This window comes from Sciurus carolinensis, chromosome 18 (assembly GCF_902686445.1).
Source record: "Sciurus carolinensis chromosome 18, mSciCar1.2, whole genome shotgun sequence".
Taxonomy (NCBI): domain Eukaryota; kingdom Metazoa; phylum Chordata; class Mammalia; order Rodentia; family Sciuridae; genus Sciurus; species Sciurus carolinensis.
The window spans coordinates 21,491,493-21,497,492 of NC_062230.1; the positions used below are offsets into that span (position 1 = coordinate 21,491,493).

A 6,000-nucleotide genomic window follows, 5' to 3' on the forward strand; every position below is an offset into this window, starting at 1 on the left:
ATTATTTCAGTAATATTCTTATCCAAATAATCATGGATTCATCTATTTCTATTTAAAGTCCATCAGATTTTGCTGCTTGTTTTGACTCTGTTTTAGTCAGCTTTTTCACTGCTGGAAGTACAATTTTAGGAGGAAAAGTTTATTTTGGGGGCTTACAGTTTCAGAGGTCCTAGTCCATAGAAGGCCAACTCCATTCCTGGGTCTTGAGGTGAAGCTGAACATCATGGCGGAAGAGTGTGGTGGAGGGAAGCTGCTTACATGGTGATCAGAAAGCAGAGAGAGAGAGAGAGAGTCCACTTGCCAGATACAAAGGCACGCCCTCCCAGTGCCCTCCTTCTCCAGCCACACCCTCCCTGCCTTCAGTCACCACTCAGTCAATCCCACCAGGGGATTAATTCACTGATTGGATTACGCCTCTGACAACCCAGTCATTTCACCTTTGAATGTTCTTGCATTGTCTCACACATGAGCTTTTTGGGGACACCTCACATCCAAACCAGGACATTCTCTGAATTTTAGGTGCATATACATTGAAGACTGTTATTTATGTCTTGGAGAATTGACTTTTTGTTGTTAGGTAATGCCTCTTTTTATCCTTGCTAACATACCTCATTCTGAAGATTCCTTTGTATGAAATTAACATAGGAATTCCATCTTTTTAATAAATTACGGTTAGTTTGGTGTATCCATCCTGTTACTTTTAACCCAACTGTGCCTTTATATTTAGTTTCTTATAAACCACATAGAGTTGGGTCTTTTTTTTTAAATCCACTCTAACAGTCTCTGTCTTTTAGTTTGTGTATTTAGACCATTTACATTTAAAGTGATTATTGATATAACTGAGTTAATATCTACCATGTTGGTGATTGTTTTCTATTCATTGCACTTGGTTTTTTTGGTTTTAAAAAACAATCTTCTCTCTTTCTGTCTTTTCTACTTTTAATTGAACATTTTATGTGAGTCAATGTTCTCTCAGCATTTCAGTTTTACTTTCTAAAATTTTTGCTTCCTCATCATTCTGTCAATATGGCATTACAGAAAGACAAGAAGCCTAAGAGATCATTCTGGAAGTTTAATTTGAACCTTCGTCATCCAGGAGAATTTTTTTTTTTTTTTTCAGTGCTGGAAATTGAACTCAGGGCCTGACACATGCTAGGTAAGTGCTCTACTAAAAATGGAATCTTTGATTCTGAAAATTTAGGTACCTTCCCTAGTGAATAGCTAAGTCTTTATTTCCTAGTTTTGCATTTTTTTTTAATTTTAAAATTGATTCCTAGTTAAAATTTATATGGGAGAAATGTAAAGTCAATGGAACACCTGGAAATCTCAGAACTACTGTTGTTCACATTGAATGCTCCTAGAATAAAATCACAGTTGTTTCTGAGAAACAGTTCTCTTAAAGGTGTTGCAATATCTCACCAAGAAATACTTTAAGAAGAATAATCTGTATGATTGGCTTCATGCGAGGGCACCTGATAAGGAGACTTATGAATTTTGTTACTTCCTCAGTAGTCAAGATGAAGGTGGATCAGAGTCTGAGGGCTAGGTGAAGTCTCCCGTTATAGGGCTTTGTTTTTTAATAAAAATAATGAAGTCTACACAAGAAAGAAACATCTAAAATGGATTTTTAGTTTATCGGTGAATAAAAAACATTGTACTGACAATTTTTAGTGGTTGTTGAAGAGTTTGCAATACATGTTAACAACCTAGTCTAAAACCACGTTTCAGGTAACCCCATAAGGTCATGGAGTGTATAAGTACCTTATAACCAATGATTTTCCATTCCTCCTTTCCATCCCTATACCATTGCCGCCATTCATTTCATTCATCCATATGCTATAACCCCCAATATATTGCTATTATTATCATTTTGAATTAAAAGTTATTACATCAAATTATTAATTTTTTAGAAAAATTTTTTTATTCTACCTTAATTTGTTCATTCTCAGATAATGTTCTTATGTAGACTGAAGTTTCTGACCCAGGTTCTTTTCCTTTTCTCTAAAGAATTTCTTTTAACATTTCCTAGAAAGCAGACCTCTTGGCAACAAATTCCCTAGGTTTTTATTTGTCTGGGGAAATCTTTATTTGTTCTTCACTTTCAAAGGATAATTTAGTTGGATATAAAAATCTTAGGTTTGTGGGGTTTCTTTCAACACTTTCAATAATTCACTCAGGTCTCTCTTGTTTACCTAGACAAGTCTTTCCTCTTTAAGAAAGATGTTTTTTGGTGTGACTCCATTACCCCTTCAAGTTTGGTTTGCCTTTGTTTTAGTTTTCTGTAGTTTTAAATATAATATTCCAGGCTGTAGACATTTCAGTACATTTTCCTGCATGGTATTCTTGGAGTTTCCTGGATCTATTGATTGGTGTTTGTCATTAATTTGGAAAATTCTCAGCTATTAATATTTCAGCTACTTCTGTTCTTTTCTCATTTTCTTCTCCTTCTGGTATTTTCATGACACATATATAACACTTTATAGGTAATGTATGTGATTGACCCATGGATACTTTGATCCGTTTGTTTATTCTTTTTCTTTTTGCATTTCAGTTTAGGAATTGTCTAATGACATCGCTTCAAGCTCAAATGGATGTATCCATCAAAGAGATTCTTCATTTCTCCTATTTCTTTTTTTTTTTTCAATTTCTAGCATTTCCTCTGGTACTTTCTTAGTTTCTATGTATATTTTTTTGTTTGTTTGCACATTCAGCTTCCATTTGACCTTTCCACTGCACATTAATGGGAGTTGTTTTTAAATCCATACCTGGTCATTCCAGAAATCAGTGTCATTAATGAGTCTGGATCTGGTTGTGGTTTCCTCCACAGACTGTGTCTTTCTTGCCTTCAGCAGATTTTGTAATTTTTTTTTGCTGGAAGCCAGATGTGATGAATTGAGCAATAGGAACTGAGACGATTAGGACTCTAGAGTGAGGTTTTATGTTACTCTGGCTAGGAACTGGGCTGTGAGTGATGTTTGCTATGGCCAGAGTTGCCCGGGGCTTCAGCTTGCTCCTTGTTTATCTTCCCCTTCTCTTTCTGTCTGAGTTTCCTGAAGGACTCCTTCTTAAATAAAGTCTGTCTGTGGCTCTCCCCATCTCCACCTGCTGTTATTATTCTGGAACCTGTTGACGAGGTGATCAGGGTTTGGAGAGGGAAGTCCTCTGTGATATTAGTGCCAGAGTCCCAGACCTACCACCTTCAAGATCATGATCTTAGATCACTTTTTCTTGCCTTACTTGAGACAGGAAGGCTACAGAGGGCCAGCTTTAACCTCATTTCCCTCCGATGGTCAGATAAGGCTCTCAAAGTAGTTTCCTTTGGCGGGAAGGCCTTTGTGATGACGAATGCTTTGGGTATATTTCTTAATCTTTATTTTCCCCCTGGGCATGCTTAAAAATGGTTATTTCCTCCCTTTTATTTCCTGAAGCATGAGGATATTTTTCTTTGATCTTTGAGAATGTGCTGGGCTCCTAGAAGTGAAGGGTCCTGCAAGTGTGAGGCTCCTCCTGAGACTCAGATTCCCTGCAGTTTTCCACATCCCCAGCTGGTTCACACTCAGCCTCAGGCCATTTATCAAGATTACCATTCAAGTGCTCCTCCCAGTGACTGGCTCCTGGTGACTTGGCGGTGATACCCTATGCTGTCTGCTTATCCACACTTTGTGCTGACAGTTTGCTGGCCCTCCATTCTCTGATGGGTCTAAGAAAAGTGCCAGGCTTCCCAGGTCCGCCTTCCTCTTGTGAGTGGGGCCGTGGCCACGTCCAACCTCCGCATGGCATGGCGGAACGCTAACTGGAAGCCCTACCTTCCAGGTGTAAGCTTGGTGGTCTTGGTTTGGTTTACACTGGGAGCAGACTGGGATTCTAACACAAGCAGTGATCCTAGGGAAAGGAAGCCGGGGAGGTGAAGAGTTAGCACAGGTTGGATTATGGATCAGGGAATCCCTGTAGTCAACTGGGACTCAACTCTGCCAGGGAACTGTGGGAAACAGTGGAGAATGTGCATCTGAAACTTATTCCACCGAGCTGGGGGAGGCTGGGGCACTTCTACACCCCTGGCTCAGTCATCGATCATGCGCGCAAAGCTGCGGTGGGCGGTAGTTCTTTGCCCAGACTTTCCAGAAAGATTACAGAGGACCAGGACCAGGAGCAGAGCAGGATCCAGCAGCCGAGAGAAAACCCTCACGCAACGAGGCCCAGAGTCAGGCCTATGCAGGGAAACGGCAAAGCTGGAGGAATCTGGGCGAAGAAACCACCACAGCGGCTTGCTCTGTCTCTCAAGTGAGGAAGGGCATTTTCTAAGTGTCAGTCACTCAGAGAATGAGAGGTGGACCGACCAGAGAGGAGGAGAGGGAGAGAAATAAGTTTCAGGACCTGAAGAAAGAAGTATTTCAAAGTATAAAACCCACCCCCTCATTCTCCGTCCAACAGGATGCTGTACCGCGCGGTCTTCCCAGACGTCCATCAAGGGGAGAAGTGGCAGACACCGTTAGCTGCTGAAATATGACAGATTCTTTATCACTTTTCCCATGACTTCTGTGACTGTCCCCTAATGAGGATGCAGTGGCAATGATGTGACTTCCAAGGCTGTAAAGAAGCTTCCACCTGCACTGCTTCCTCCCCTCCCCCTCCCCCTCTCCTCCTGCTCCTCCTCCCCCTTCCCCCCCTCCTGCTCCTCCTCCTCCTCCCCCTCCTCCTCCTCCTTCCCCTCCTCTTGCTGCTCCTCCTCCCCTTCCCCTGCTCCTCCTCCCTCTCCTCCCCCTGCTCCTCCTCCTCCTCCCTCTCCTCCCCCTGCTCCTCCTCCTCCTCCTTCCCCTCCTCTGCTGCTCCTCCTCCCCCTTCCCCTGCTCCTCCTCCCTCTCCTCCCCCTGCTCCTCCTCCTCCTCCCTCTCCTCCCCCTGCCCCTCCTCCTCCTCCCCCTTCCCCTGCTCCTCCTCCCCCTTCCCCTCCTCCTCCTCCTCCTCCTCCTCCCTCTCCTCCCCCTGCTCCTCCTCCTCCTCCTCCTGCTCCTCCTCCTCTTCTTCTTCTTCTTCTCTCTCCCTGTTAGCACGTGAGACCTCCAGCTACCCTGAGGTCACTGTGCTGCACCACACACATTGGAGGTCACGTAGAATTGCACAGGGAAGCCTGAGGAGGCCCAGCTGCTCGGGATGCCCAGCCTGGGTCCCGAGACACTTCAGATGCTTCCAGCTCCCAACTCTGGAGTCATCTCAGCTGCCACCAAGGGAAATAGAGATGAGTGGAGCCCTTTGAACTCTGACCGAGTTGCAGAATCCTGAGTAAAATAAATGTTGCTGATGCTTTAACCAGACACCAAGCGCAGCCCAGACAAGCTGTCTCCACTTACCCCGCCAGGCTGCGCATTCAGAAGCAAATTAAATGCTGCTGGGCTTGGGGGTAGTTTGTCACGCATCTGCAGAATCTGGGTCTGCTGGGGCCATCAGCGCTGGCGCTCCTCGGTCTCCTCGCCAACAGACCCGGGGCCTGAGGGAGGAAGCCACATGTCCCACCGAGGCAGCGCATCAGGACTCTGGGTCACAGCGACCCTGCTCCAACTTCGCAGCCTCTCTGCTGGGGATGACTGAGCGACCTCGTTCTGCAGAGGAAACACAAATGGAGGTCTGTGGGGAGGGAAGGGTCCTCAGACAATGAAGCATCTCATCACCGAGAGGGAGGCCCAGACACCTGCAGAGTCCCCACCGTGCCCGGCCCCACACCTGTCGACCCAGCCGCTCGGGAGGCTGAGGCAGGAGGATGGCGAGTTCAAAGCCAGCCTCAGCAGCTTAGCAAGACCTTGCCTCAAAATAAAAAATAAAAAGGCTGGAGACACGGCTCAGTGGTTAAGTGCCCCTGGGTTCAATCCCTGGTGCCAAAAACAATCAAACAAATAAAACCCCTGAAGTGCGGAAGCCCTGACATCTGCGAACACCTGAGCCAACTGCAGCCACAGCAATATGGAGAATTCCTGTGAGACGGAATCACATCAGTGACGACTGTCCT

At 45.0% G+C, this 6,000-nt stretch overlaps 1 long non-coding RNA gene and 1 pseudogene across 1 annotated transcript; one reads left to right on the plus strand and one right to left on the minus strand.

Moving 5' to 3' along the window:
- Window positions 1-1,026: 1,026 nt before the first annotated feature.
- Window positions 1,027-1,546, plus strand: LOC124969938 (60S ribosomal protein L22-like 1; annotated as a pseudogene).
- A 605-nt stretch (window positions 1,547-2,151) lies between these two features.
- Window positions 2,152-5,661, minus strand: LOC124970470 (uncharacterized). The gene is made up of 3 exons (XR_007106126.1): window positions 5,348-5,661; window positions 4,410-4,496; window positions 2,152-3,882 (listed from the first exon to the last, which is right to left on the minus strand). It is a non-coding gene; the product is annotated as an uncharacterized LOC124970470 (long non-coding RNA).
- Window positions 5,662-6,000: the final 339 nt, after the last annotated feature.